We start from the raw sequence: 16269 nt of genomic DNA on the forward strand, positions 1-16269 counted from the left end.
GACCACCCAAGCGTGAATCGGAGAAAATTTCCAAGACACTCATCATCCGAAAGGAGGGCTGAAAAAGCAAACTCGATTATAGGATGGATATTCGGTTTCCATGAGGAAATACGAATCTTACTCGACTGGGGAAGAACAAACGACTTCAACTGAAGAGCGCATGAGATATATTATCTATTACCGTCAGAACATAGATAATATACTCGCATGGAAGATTATCCACAACCGGTTACTGGGTTAATAAAGGATAAATCAACCGAAAGGAAAGGACATCGGGATACCGAATACCAGGTATAAAATGATGACCAATCAAAGGGAGAAACAATCATACCAACCAAGGGTAAATGAAAGATGACCCGCTGGGGATAAATTGCTTTATCAGAGAAATCATTCGGGAGAAATATCACCGGTTATTGGGAGATATACTCAAAAAGTGAAGGAATATCAATACCGAATATTGGATAAAGATAACCAACAAAGAGGGGATTACATCTACCGGATACTAGGTAGAAAACCACGGAAGAGTAACCGCCATCGGTTAGGATGAACAAAACAAGGTTAACTCTACAAGGGGATAAAATGGGGTTTACAACTACCGGTATGAGGGTAGAAAACCACAGAAATAGGACTTACAGCTACCGGTTACTGGGTAGAAGGCCACAGACTTCGCCGGGGGAAAAGATGGACAATTACTAGTTACTGAGCAATCGTTCATCTAAACTGCGGGGAATTGCAGGGGAAATAAGAAGAGCAGTCAGTCTAGGAATAAACTAGAGAGACACAATGAAACAAGACTCAACCCCATGAGGATACATCTCAGGGGAGAAACTCCATCCCAATATATATTTTGGGAGGAAACTGAAATAACAGTCATCCACGAGGACATAACTCAGTGGGGAATATGGAAGAAAGGGTATACACTTTCTGCCTATGGGGCTGACTCTATTATGGAGATATCAAACACCGACATCTGCTTGGAGAATTATGTATCACCAAATAGCAGGAGACAACAATCAAAGATATATGGCAAAGAATGCAACATGAATAATTGAATGTTAAGAATATGCATGTATATGCGTAGTTTATGTATGATTAATGCTGACAAACAGACATATCTAACACAACCAGGTCCAAGAATCGATGGACAAACGTCTGGTACTACATCTCAAAAGAGAGAGCCAGGCCCACAGGAGAAACATCCAAACGGATACCAGAAAACAAAGATCTCTGCAGGGAAAGGAGAACTAGTCACTCCCGTTGGAGAATGGATCAACACATCTTCCTCAGAAGTTCCCACGCCACTCTGAAATCAGGCAAAGTCTTGGCTAGGGAATCTACACATGGATAAAATCCTCCGTAGAATCAACTCTACTAGGGAAATTACCAAAGGGAGAAATGAAACTCTATAGGGGAATATCCACCTACAAATTCCTTGCACTACTGAAAAAGAAACATATCTGTCGAGGAGGAGAGAATACTACTCCGTTGGGGATGGAAAGATAAACATCTTCAACAAACACTCTGCTCGGAAGGAAACCACAAACGGGCTCTGATCAGCCAATTCCACTGGGGAAACACTGCTGACGAGCGATCTCGGGATCACCTGTAGGCAAACTACTATGTATACCCTGCTGGTGACCATACTGGGGAGTGAAAGTGGGATCAACTCTGCTGAGGATGGTCGAGGAGCAAATCTACTGGAGAAATAAAGTAGACAAGTCCATCAAGGGGAAAATCTACAAACCAACTTTGATGATAATTCTGCTCATGATGGGGATTTCCTGCTCACTCTAGCGGAGAGATTTCTAGCTTGAAGTGAGGGAAAACCAACTTCTTCGAAAAGATTAGCATATTCAATTTTTCAATCTATAAGGGATTTTAGGTCAATCCACGCAAGGGATGACAACCATATAATTGATGACACAAATGCTAAATCCAGCCTCACTGGGGCTAGGAGATTAGGATCAGACTTCCAACTCTCTAGGGATTTGGTGATGCATAATCTTCTTCTGCACCCGCGGAGGAGACAGTTCTGGAAGATAATGAAGAGGATACAAGTATGCAAGGAATATGAACAAATTTCTTACCCTTTCGGAGATCATACCATCCTTGGGAGAGCACTGAAGACGTCCCAAGTATCCTTTTTGTCATTGTGAATGTTCACTTTGTTAAAAATAATTTATTTAAAACAATGATATTTTTCAATTAAAACATGCAAAACATTTGTTGAATAGAAACAAATAAGAGTGCAAAGAAATGGATAAAGGTTCAAATTTATTTGATGGAATGGTAGTCTGCAAATGGCAAGACTCCATGGATCTTTAGAAATTTGAAATTGGTGATATATATTGGAAAAAGGGCTACATTGAACATAATGACCATTTCTCCACCAACTCTGAATCCAATGTATCTGAAGCTTCAGTTGACGATGATTGAGCGAGAATCTTTGACAGATGACAGTTGTAGAACAAAGTCTTGTCAGGACGCAGTTACTTGCCAAATCCCTAATTTTTTCCTAGATTGCCCCAGGGTGAGGTACTCAATCTAGCGGGATATATATTCACTTTTTATGTCTCTAACTTTTTCCTGGATCGCCCTTTCGGGTTTTCAATCCACCGAGACGCTCATTTTTCCTAAGCCGCCCTTTTGGGTTTTCAACTTAGCGAGCTATTCTGTTTTTATTTTAGGCGAAGTATTTCTTGACTGCATCTGAATTCACAGGACGAGTGAAATCCTCCCCATCCATAGTTGTAAGTATCAAAGCACCGTCTGAAAAGGCTCTCTTAACAACAAATGGACCTTCATAGTTTGGAGTCCACTTGCCCCTGGAATCGGGCGCGAAAGACAAAACTTTCTTGAGCACGAGGTCACCTTCTCGGAACACACGAGGCTTGACCTTCTTATCAAAGGCTTTCTTCATCCTCTGCTATTATAACGTACCATGGCACATGGCCATCAATCTCTTCTCTTCTATCAAATTCAGTTGGTCATAACGACTCTGAACCCATTCAGTATCAGTCAACTTGGCTTCCATCAAGACTCTCATTGATGGGATCTCCACCTCTACTGGGAGTACAGCCTCCATGCCATATACAAGGGAGAAAGGGGTTGCCCTTGTTGAAGTGCAGACAGATGTACGATATCCATGCAAAACAAATGGAAGCATTTCATGCCAATCCTTGCACGTAACAACCATCTTCTGGACAATCTTCTTGATATTCTTATTGGCAGCTTCAACAGCCCCATTCATCTTGGGTCTATAAGGGGAAGAATTATGATGTGCAATCTTGAACTCGCTACATAGCTCTTTCATCATCTTGTTGTTCAAGTTAGATCCATTATCAGTAATGATCTTGTCTAGCACACCATAACGACATATGAGTTGATTCTTGATAAACTTCACAACCACCTGCCTGGTCACATTTTCATATGACGCCGCTTCAACCCACTTGGTGAAGTAATAAATTGCTACGAGAATAAATCTGTGACCGTTGGACGCCTTTGGCTCTATCATGCCAATCATGTCAATTCCCCACATAGAGAAAGGCCATGGTGATGAAATCATATTCAGAAGTGTCGGAGGAATATGAATCTTATCCGCATAGATCTGACACTTGTGGCATTTCTTCACGTATTTGCAGCAGTCAGACTCCATTGTCAGCCAATAGTAGTCTGCTCTCAACATCTTTCTAGCGATGGCATGTCCATTGGAATGAGTACCAAATGAACCCTCATGGACCTCAGTCATTAACAGGTCTGCTTCGTGTCTATCCACACATCTGAGCAAAACCATGTCAAAGTTCCTCTTATAAAGCACATCGCCATTGAGGTAGAAACTACCTGATAATCTCCTCAAAGTCTTTCTATCCTTAACAGATGCCCCAGGAGGGTAAATCTGACTTTGAAGAAAACACTTGATATCATAATACCATGGCTTATCATCCTGCACCTCTTCTACTGCGAATACATGAGCTGGTCTATCCAAGCGCATCACGGTGATGTTGGGAACTTCATTCCAAAGTCTCACCATAATCATCGAAGCAAGTGTAGCAAGAGCATCTGCCATCCGATTCTCATCTCGAGGAATATGATGGAAGTCAACCTCAGTAAAGAATGTTGAAATCCTCCTTGCATAATCTCTATATGGGATGAGGCCAGGCTGATTCGTCTTCCATTCACCCTTAATCTGATTAACAACAAGGGCCGAATCACCATAAACATCAAGATGCTTGATCCTAAGATCAATTCACTCTTCTAATCCCATGATACAGGCCTCATACTCTGCCATATTATTCGTGCATTTGAAAGTTAGCCTTGCTGTAAAAGGAAAATGTGTGCCCTGAGGAGTAATAATCACTGCCCCAATACCATTTCCATATTGATTTGCAGCACCATCAAACACCATGCTCCATCGGGAACCAGGCTCTGGCCCTTCATCGAGCGTAGGCTCACCGCAATCTTTCATTTTCAAATACAGAATCTCCTCATCTGGGAAGTCATACTGAACTGACTGATAATCCTCAATTGGTTGATGTGCCAAGTGGTCAGCCAAGATACTACCTTTTATAGCTTTCTGAGCTCGATACTCAATATCATACTCAGATAACAACATCTGACAATAGGCAATCCTCCCAGTTAAAGCAGGCTTTTCGAAGATATACTTGATTGGATCCATTTTAGATATCAACCAAGTCGTATGATTCAACATATACTGGTGTAAGCGCTTAACAGTCCAAGCCAAAGCACAACATGTTTTCTCAAGCATTGAGTATCGAGACTCACAATTAGTGAACTTCTTACTCAGGTAGTAGATAGAATATTCTTTCTTCCCTAATTCGTCTTGCTGACCAATGACACAACCCATGGAGTCTTCAAGAATTGTCAGATACATAATCAATGGTCTCCCTTCCACAGGCGGGGACAGAATCGGAGGCTCGGACAGATATTCTTTGATACTGTCAAAGGCTTTTTGGAAATCCTTGGTCCAATCATGAGACTTATCTTTCCGGAGGAGCTCGAGTATAGGTGCACATGTGGCAGTCATGTGGGATATAAATCTGGAGATATAATTCAAGCGGCCAAGAAACCCTCGGACTTGCTTCTCAGTTTTGGGCGCAGGCATCTCTTGTATTGCTTTGAACTTTGCAGGATCAACCTCAATACCTCTCTCACTGACGATAAAGCCCAATAACTTGCCGGAACGGACTCCAAATGTACACTTGTTAGGATTCAGACGAAGCTTATACTTCCTCAAATGCTGAAATAGCTTCAACAAGTGCTCTACATGTTCAACTTCCGTTCTCGACTTTGCAATCATGTCATCAACATATACCTCGATCTCCTTGTGCATCATATCATGAAACAAGGTAGTCATAGCTCATTGATACGTGGCTCCGGCGTTCTTCAAACCGAAGGGCATCACTCGATAACAGAATGTTCCCTAAGGTGTGATGAATGTTGTCTTCTCCATATCCTCGGGTTCCATCTTAATCTGATTATATCCGGAAAATCCGTCCATAAACGAGAAGACATTGAATTTAGCTGTATTATCTACCAACATATCAATATGTGGTAGAGGAAAATCATCTTTCGGACTAGCTTTATTCAAGTCTCTATAGTCCACACACATTCGGACTTTTCCATCTTTCTTAGGCACGGGAACAATATTGGCCACCCATTGAGGATATGTAGAAGTCACCAGAAACCCTGCATCAATTTGCTTCTGAACTTCTTCTTTGATCTTCACTGCCATATCAGGATGAGTTCTTCTGAGTTTCTGCTTCACAGGCACACACTCAGGCTTCAATGGCAGGAAATGTTGCACGATATCAGTATCCAGACCAGGCATGTCTTCATATGACCAGGCAAAGACATCGACATATTCTCGTAGCAACTCAATCAACCCCTTCTTAATAGATTCTTCTAGGAGTGCCCCAATCTTCACTTCTCGCACACAATCTTCAGACCCCAAGTTGACTGTTTCCAGATTCTCAAGATGCGGCTGAATGATCTTCTCTTCGTGCTCAAGTAGACGAATAATCTCGTTAGGAATCTCTTCAACATCATCTTCTTCGGCCTCAAATACAGGGAACTCAAAGTTGGGAGATGGTGTTGGATCATTATGTTCAATGGGTTTGATCAACCTGCATAATGATTTGGGATATAAAAGATTTTAGAATTCAAGCAAGGCAAATCATTATGCAGATGAAAAGATTGATTTTATTATATTTTTAAGGTTTTATGTGATCACCAATTTCATGCAAAAAGAAAAAAGTGAAAATAATTGGAAAAATAAACATTTAACATGAATTTATTGAATGAAAATATCATTGTATTTATGAGCCAACAATGTCATCACTCCTCCTTTTGGCATGGGAGGATGGTTTTTGAACAAAATGAATATTACGTTGACTTATGGACGACTGTTGGAACATCAACAGCGACCCAGTTATTGCAGACCCCTCTAGGGATGACAAAGTTGCCAGGATCTTCCTCTGCATCCTCTTCCACAATAGCAGCAGCTTCCTCGTCTTAGACGGCGTGGATGAACCCACCACTCTGAAACAGCCCGGGATTTGTTGTCTTCCAGCTTGATCATTTGTCCTAAACCAGTAGTTGTGCCATGCTCAATGGCCAACTTAGCATCATTGTAGGACACAAATGAAGAATTTCTTTCTTAGTAGGCTCAGCAATAGATAAAGCTTGGAACGGCGTTCCAACTTCATCCTCAGCGTCTATGTAAGAAAAGGAAGACAAATGGCTAACCAGGAGAGCCTTCTCTCCCCCTACCACCAGCAACTTCTTGTTCTTGACAAATTTCAATTTCTGGTGTAGGGTGGATGTCACGGCGCCTGCCTCATGAATCCATGGTCTTCCCAACAGACAACTATATGATGGGTGGATATCCATTACCTGAAAAGTGATCTGGAAATCACTTGGTCCAATCTTGACTGGGAGTTTAACCTCTCCAATCACTATTTTGCGGGATCCATCAAAAGCTTTTACCACTACTCCACTCTGCCTCATGGGAGGCCCCTGGTATGACAATCTGGCCAGAGTGGACTTCGGCAACACATTCAGTGATGATCCAGTGTCTACCAGCACATTAGACATGGCATCATCCTTGCAGCTCATAGATATGTGAAGTGCCAAATTATGGTCTCTTCCCTCCTTAGGGAGATCAGCATCACAAAAACTCAGATTGTTACAAGCGATAATGTTTGCAACAATACTATCAAATTATTCTATTGTGACGTCATGGTCTACATACGCCACATCCAACACCTTTTGCAGAGCTTCACAGTGTGGTTCTGAGTTCATCAACAAAGATAACACAAAGATCTTTGATGGCGTTTGTAGAAGCTGATCTACAACGTTGTATTCACTCCTCTTGATGAGCCTCAACATCTCATCACAGTCTTCTTTCATGGGGCCACTCTAGCCAGCAGAGACAAGAGTTCTTACAACAGAGGCAGGTTTATTGGCAACAAGTGCCGGATTCGGAGCAATAACAACATTCCCAATCGGGCGCACATCACAATCAACAACATCGACTCTTCTGATGTCAGCCTAGGGTTTCGGCGGAGCCGAGAAAACACGACCGCTACGAGTCAGGCCGCTGACATCGGCAATATTAACAACAGAAGTAGAGGGCAGAGGCACCTCCTTCCCATCCTCCAATGCCACAACATTGTAGCGATAGGGGACAACTTTACCAGACGAGTATGGCACAGGGCCAACTGGTTTTAATAATCAAAGAGGGAGAAGCCTTCTCCTTACTACCATCGTACCAGATGACAATAGGCTCTGGGATCCGAAATACCGGAGATATCACATTAACCTCATCATCGTCAACATCTCGATTCTGAAGTATTTCAATTACACCTTCATCCAGCATTTCTTGGATGTCTTTACGGACTTGGCGACATCCCCTCTGATTGACAGTGCAAACTCGACATCTATCATGGTCGTGCTCGTAATGACCGTATTCACATAACAGTATGTGCATCTCGACCAAAGATTGTCGAATATGGCTGACATATTTGACCTTATATTTACCAGGGCAGCCCTGGACCATGTTGATAGAGGATTTCCCATGCTCGGGCAATGGGTTCTTCTTTATATTGGGACCTACGTCCTCGAAACACAAGATAACACTTCTCACAAGGTCTTGAACCTTGGTCTTCAGCGGGTAACAGTTTTCCACGTCATGTCCGAGGGTACCAGAATGATAAACACAGTGTAGCTCGAGCTTATACCCCCACTGAGGGTTGGTAGGTATAGCCGGTGGATCGCGTGGAGTAATCAGCTTCCTCTCTATCAAAGAGGGATAGAGCTCTGCATAGGTCATAGGAATAGGATCAAAGGTGACCCTCTTCCTCTCATAGCTTATGCTAGTCTGATTGTTGTTTCGAGGCTGGTAGGCCTGCTGTTGAGGACGGTGTTGTTGTTGTTGATATTGTTGATGTTGCTGTTGCTGGTTATTGTTGTGCTGATAGTGCTGGTTTTCTCTGAAAACAGGTGCTATGTGAGCCACCTGATGTTGATTACCGGCAGGACGCACGGTCTTCCTCCTTAGTGAGGGTCTTCTTGGTTTGATATGGGAGGTCACAACATGTGCCTCACAATCTTTCTTCTTTCCAAACGCCCCATATCGTTTGGCAGAAGAGCATTCTTCTCTGGTCAGGCGCCCTTCCCTGACTCCTTCCTCCAAACGCATCCCCATGTTCACCATCTCGGTGAAATCAGAAGGAGCGCTGGCAATCATCCGCTCATAATAGAATGAGCTCAAGGTCTTCAGGAAGATCTTGGTCATTTCTTTCTCTTCCAGCGGAGGCACAATCTGTGCTGCTAGCTCTCGCCACCTCTGGGCGTACTCTTGAAAGTTTCCTTGTCCTTCTTGGACATGACCCTCAATTGATCCCTATCGGGAGCCATATCCACGTTATAATTGTATTGCTTGACGAAAGCTTCACCAAGGTCATTGAAGGATTAGATGTTTGCGCTGTCCAAGCCCATATACCATCTCAGGGCAGCACCGGACAAACTGTCCTGGAAATAGTGAATAAGAAGCTGATCATTGTCGGTCTGAGTCGACATCTTCCTTGCATACATAACCAGGTGGCTGAGAGGGAAAGTATTTCCCTTGTATTTTTCAAAGTCAGACACTTTGAATTTTACAGGGATCTTAACATTTGGGACTAGGCAGAGTTCAGCAGCAGACTTGCCGAAAAGGTCCTTTCCTCTGAGAGTTTTGAGTTCCTTGCGGAGCTCAAGAAACTGATCGTTCATTGCATCCATCTTTTCATAGACATCTGGGCCCTCAGATGGCTCAGAGTGGTAGATGGTGTCGTCTACTTTGGGCATAGTATGCACGACAGGAGGTGGAACAGCGAGGACCGGGCTAGATGCCGGTAGAGAAGCAAATGTGGGGGCAAGACCCTCAGGAACAAAGTTGGAGGACATCCCCCAGGGAAACCCGGCTGGCATATCAGTTGGTGTAAAGTGGGCGCTGGCCGCAGGCACTGTTGAAGAGGCAATCTCAAAGATGACTGTCCTCTGGGGAGGAGTTGAGGGTGTCGGAGACGACTGGCTCTGGGCGGCCATGAAAGACTCCATCAGGGCAGTCAATCTGGCCACTTCCTCCTTGAGTTCACGGTTCTCTTGCTCTAGGTGATCCATCAGTCTTGAAGCGTTGGATCGAGTGTGTATTGGTGAGTCAACTTGTCTTCAAAATAAATGAAGAACACAGAGTTAGACCTTTGAACAAGAAGCCTGGAGCAAAACCTGCTTATGCACATGATGCATGCAATGCTTGTGCATATGATTTATTTTAGTTATCAGAGGAACTTTAGAGTCCTATTCGCAAATATTTGAAAATATTAACCATTTAGACATATATGGAAATAACATATCAATGATATCTGGAAAATATTTGTACACCAAAGAAGTACAGTCTTGGTAACCAAATACAATACAAGAGAGAAGGAAAATGAACATCCTATGGAACCCTAGAAACAATCATCCAAAGCTCTGGAGACTGGAAGATAAGCTGCACGAAGCCTCTTCACCTCCCTCTCGTAGGCTGCCTCCATATCTGCCTTCTCTTTGGTGAGTCGATCATACTTCCTCTTCCAAAACTTGGAAGACTGAGGAAGAAGAGAAGTCAATGCATCATCAGGCTCATCAATAACCTGGTGCTCAAGAAACTCTATCAAAGCATCCTTCTCTCTATGCTGCTGAAGTAACTCCTCTCGTTCATGGATCCAGGCACGTGAACGGTCTTCGTCTCTCAACTCCTCTATTCTTTGGTCAGGGAGGGTTGAAGGTCCAGCCACAACCAAAGGTGTAGGTCTCGGATACTCATAAGGCATAAGGTACTCGAAATCTCTCCTCCTAACCCATTAAGTATAGGGTTCTAAAGTAATACAGTTCTTCGGACCCAACTCCTTTCTTCCCTTCCTATGGATCTTGCGCCAAGCGTGGACCATCCTGCCCTTCAAGCCTTGGGGATCTTTACCCTCCTGGAAGAACACACCTTCTAACAGAATGTTATTAGGTTTATCCTTTAGGGGGAACCCAAGCTGACGACGTGCCAAAATAGGGTTGTAGTTAATCCCACCACATGTACCGAGAAGAGGCACATTGGAGAATTCACCACAAGAGTCGATAATCTGCACACCATCATATACACGGTTGTGCTAAAAGATATCATCATTAGTGAGAGACATAAGTCTCGTAGACCACCATAGACATTCCTTGTTCTCCTTGAAGGCGACTGTCTACGGCAAGTGCGAAATAAACCACTTGTACAGCAGAGGCAAACAGCACACAATGGTACCACCACCCTTTGCATTCCTCATATGCAAAGAGAAATAAGTGTCACCCAACAGAGTCGGAACGGGATTAAGAGTAGAGAAAATCCCAATAGCGTTCACATCCATTAATTTGTCGATGTTGGGGAATAACACTAGCCCATAGATGAGAAGCACAAATATGGCCTCAAAGGCATCCTCACAAATGTCCTTCCCATACAAAGTAGCTTGAGCAATGAGGAACTCGGAAGGAAGACCTTGAATTCCACCTTTGGTAGTCATATGGGCACCAACCAGAGATTCATCTATATGCAACATATCAGCAATCTCTTGAGAAGTAGGAACCCTCTCTAAGCCACTGAACGACAACTGGTCTAGGATAGGTATACCCACAAGATAGGCATACTCCTCAAGCGTAGGAAAAAGCTGAAAATCCGGAAATGTGAAGCAACGGTACAAGGGATCATAAAACTGCACCAATACACTCATCAATCCTTCGTCCACTTGAGTGGCCAGAATAGATAGAAGCTTCCCATAACGAGCCTTAAAATCCAAGGGATCTAATACATAGGATGTCAAATTCCTTAACTCTTTCAAGTCGGGTTGTCTGAAACTGTACTTCTTCGTATTCCTTCTTTGTCTATCCATGTCTTAAAATTTGCAAATAGACCTATTAAGTTCCTTGAAATTTTTCTCATTATTGATGATATGGATGCAAATGGGTGCATGAATGCATGGATGCAACAATCACACTCAAGGATCAAGCAAAGCACACCACACAAAGGTCATGGGATGGATCAAGTCATCCTTAATATCAATCATCCATTTTGGTGGCTTATGGTTTACACCTTATCAACACCTAAGTTCCATTGATATTAAGGATACAAGAACGGATCAACCATGAATCAAGGGTTTCTTGCAAGTCACGAGCATGGAGTCTCGGTTAAGGACCACCCAAAGGGAATGTACTAGGGTTTAAACCTGCCAGACATGTTCTACAATGGGTTCCCATAGTCATCATCCCATCTTTCGGATATTATCGGATAAACGACTACTCGTATTCCAAAAATATTCTCAAGAGAGACTCTTATGAGTGTAGTACCTCGTAACAATCGTATCAAAACTTACACTTGAATGACCTTCGCACTACGTCATAAAAATAGGCTAAGATGGGCTTGGTAAACTAAGGTCCTTGGCTTCTAAAGTCTATATTGGAAAGAGTAATGTCTAACCACGACTACTCGTGTGACATTATTGATCCCAACATGATCTCCACCAAGTGAATGGGCTTGTAAGTCAACTTGCTAAGGAATAACTCCACACAAGTTAACAAGACTATGGCATTCTCCTATCCTAAGTGCACTCGAGTTCGGGTATAGAACTCATCTCACAAAGATCACCAAGCATACAAGGAATTAATATATCAAGCAATTCAATCATTACATACAATACAGTAATCCCAAATTGCACAAAAATATGTCACAAAATAATATACAATACAATACAACAAACATGAAAAGTAGGCAAAACCCATTGGACACATATCCCCAGCAGAGTCGCCACTTTTCTATAGCGGGGTATTCGTTACCTTTAGATTTATTGACTAAATCAAAAGTAAATCTTACAAGTCGAGTCGCCACCGCACTTCTATTTATCCAAAGGAATGGTTAGAAAGCGAACAAAAACCGAGAAGTTTTATCGAATCAAAAACTAATAAAAATGTCAGAGATTGGGGTAAGGGGGTTGGTTATGCAATGGGAAGGTTTTAAGCACCCAAAACATCCTAGGTACTCCTAGGGAGCCCTTTTCACACTTGTTGTAAGGTTGGTATTTTGTGAAAAATTTGTTTGTGCAAACATGATTGACGAGATGAGAAGAGAATATACAAGTTATTCACAATTTGTGTTTGGATGGATAAACCCATTACCTACGTACCATCTTAAAAAATATTAGGATCAAAACCTCGTAGTTCGGGGTAAAAATCTCAAAACAAGTTGGTGAATTGATTGGTCTAAAAGCCTTAAGGTCTTTTGTTATCCATGGGAAAAAACTCAACCTAAAACCACAAATGCACCATGTGAGGATAGCTTCAACATGCTAGTGAGGGGTTAACCCTATAATAAGCATGGAAGACACATTGTCCATCACTAAGGATATAGGTGAGTATTACATCTACCTCAAGGATAACTCAAACCTAATAGCTAAAGGTTATGAAAAGTTTTTGATTAGAAAGTGGCCATTGAAACCACAAAAGTATTTGAATGAGTTATATTTACCAATGAAAAGTATTTACAAAATATGGTCAAAGTTGACTTAACGATTCAATTCAAAATGAGTGTTATGAAAAGAAAGTTTGAAAATAAAAAGCATAATGCTTAGGTTTCTAATGCTTGAAAACAAGTGCTAATATTTGCACAAAAGTTTTGGCTTGGGTTAGAGTGGAGGGAAGAAGAAGAATGGCTAAAGTTCTAATCATACAAGAGATGAAGGATAAGAAACAAGACCACAAATGGAGTTCCTCTTTTGAGATCATATTGATGATCCAAGTAGCTCCCATCCTTTGGAATATGCAAGCAAATAAGTGTATACTCAAGCAATCAATCAATCAAGCAAAGCGCTTAGGAATCTTCCAATGGCTCTTGGATCTCTCCCTTTTGAAGCACATGACAGTGGTTCTTCAATTTGGCTCAAATAGGAATCCCTAGCACAAAAGCACACACATCAAAAAAGTTCCATGAAGTAAATCAAGAATGGACAAGAGTGAGTTTAGAGATTTGGTCCTTCTAATCCATCTTCAACATTAAGGTCTTTTTACTCCATTTTGCATAGGGTATGCCCTAGAATCTAAGTCCTTTTTGTCCATTTTTGGATTTGGTCTGCAACAATCAAAACAAAAGCACAAGCACAATAATATATACACAATTATGTGCTCAAGTGAGCAAAAGGCAAATTGCATTAACATAAATATGTGCTCAAGTGAGCAAAGGGCAAAAGCAAATGAATAATATGTACAAGAATAGTAAATTGCATAAATGTAAAGTGCAAGAATTAAATGTTAATGGTTAATGGTTAGTGTTAGAGTTAGTGTGTCATAAGGAAATTTAGCGCTATGTTAAGCAATCGTAATTGGACTTATGTAGAAGTCACAACTATCTGAGGCCGGTCAATAATAATGTAGGCAACAACACAAGTTAGAGATCTTGATTAGTGAATCAAGCTCCTACAACTTGCCATGTCAAAAAGAAGATGAGAAATGATCTTGTATTGATTTAGGTTCTTTGCTTGATTAGGAAGCAACCTATCCTTAATGCAAAGTCATTCACTTGATCCATGATCAAGATGAATTAGATTTGAATCAAGGAAGGTTAGACCTCCCATGTATCAAGGCTAACCACCAATCTTTAACTCATTGATCAAAGAAGAAGAAGAAGAAGAAGATGATGAATAATAAAGTACATTAATGGAAATGAAATGAAATAATCAACAAGCCTTGACCAAAGATAGAGAAGATCAAGGTCAAACAATTGTAAACAGAAGCAAGATGAAGATTAGAAGTCAAGAAACAAATAAAATATTTTTGGTATTTTTATAAAAGTAAAATAATACTTGAATTAAAATAATAAAGAAAGGTCAAACTTCAAACTCACTTCAAATCAACTTTGAAAAGTCCAAGTGAATCATCCCAAGTTCAACAAGGTCAAACAAAGTTTGACAAAAAATTTCAGCATTTTTAGAAGTCAGAAACTATTTTTAATCAATTAAAAATGCATAAAAATAATCTAATTGAATTAAAATCTCAAATAAATCTCAAATCAATTAATAAATTGATGAGAATATTTTTCATATATCTAACATCATTCAAAGAGGTTGGAAAAATATTTTTGTATTTTTTGAATATCAAAAACTATTTTAAATGAATTAAAAATAACCAGAAAAAAGAAAATTCCTAAAAAATAGCAAATGCTAAAATAAAAAATATTAAAAATCATTTTTAGAAACTAGAAATTAAAAGAAGAAAAATGAAATTGGTCTCACATTTTTTGGACCAATAATGAAGGAGATATGAATTTTTAAAATGAAATGGAATTAAAAGAAATAAAAGAAAATAAAAATTAGAAAATAAAATGTGAAAAATCATGGAGCGTTGGATGCAGAGCTCATTAATTGAGCTGGCAAATCGTGTGGCTCCTGAGCGCGCTTTCACCATAAACGTGAGTCAATGCATCACATGCTGCCAATTAAAAAGTCATAACATTGTATGGTCATGATCTGATCTGGAAAACCAAACGCACGACCAAGATCTAATCTAGAGACCAGACGGTGGTATGCACCACCGTCTTCTCCGGCCTGCTTCCGGCGAAGGTCAAAGTTGCAGAGACATGAAAGTTCACTAAAAGCCACAATCTAGGTACCAAACGAAAGCTGGGGTGATGTACATCACCCCTATACCAACCAAATTCGCTCTAGGCTTCCATAGTAAGAGGAATCAGAGCATGAATTTTTGTGGTGTTCAACTGAACTTGTTGGAATTTGAAAATTCAAAGCTTTAAAAGGTTGCCTCTATGAAGAGGACTTCAGACAACAAGAAACAAGCAGTATATGAATTGATTCGAACAAAATAAAATCTGAAGTGAACCTCTGAATTGCAGAGCTTGAAGGCACGATCTCTTGAGGTTGATGCTTGCAGTGTACTCTATGGATCAAAGTGAGCAATGCTAAGGAACTTTAGATCTAAAATCAATCAATGAAATTGAAGTTTAGATCTGAAAAAAAATGAGAGAAAAATGGTGAGTTCCTTTGAGTATGGGTGAGGAGTAATTAGTGCAACATGTAAGGTGCCTTTAGGTTACTGAAATGAGGAGCATAAGGCATGTATTTATAGCAAAAGGCATGGCTGAAAGAATGATCAAATCATTGCATGGATGGAAAAGGCCTCCATGCATGGGCCTGTACAGGCGCATGGAGGGCCCAATTCCACTTGGATTTACAAGCTAATCATCAGCAGATGCAAACTGGATGTGCAGATGGTGTATGTTTAGCTCATGCAATGCAAATTTAATTGATTTTAAAAAATGCACCAATATGTTCATGTCTTCGAAAATGGCTTTTCCATAATTGAAACACAACTTTATGAGTAATGGTTGGAAAGATTTTTGAATGAGGATCATTTGTTATCTTGATCAAAACTTCATTTGAAGCTTGGAAATTGGTGAAAAGTGATCATGAAGTGTAGGGTGCAAAACATGTACATGTGAAAATTTCAAAAATGGCCAAACTTTAAGCACTTTTGTTTCAATGATGCAAGCTCCAAATGATAAAACCTCCAATATAAATGTTGTATATCTTTTCAAGGAAATCAATTTGGACTTAAATTTTGCATCATTTGAATTTTTTATGAAGAAGTTATGGGCACTTGAAGTTGGGCTTTTTCACATTTCAATGCTTTTGGTCCAAA

The sequence above is a fragment of the Lathyrus oleraceus genome, chromosome 6 (assembly GCF_024323335.1).
Source record: "Lathyrus oleraceus cultivar Zhongwan6 chromosome 6, CAAS_Psat_ZW6_1.0, whole genome shotgun sequence".
Taxonomy (NCBI): Eukaryota; Viridiplantae; Streptophyta; class Magnoliopsida; order Fabales; family Fabaceae; genus Lathyrus; species Lathyrus oleraceus.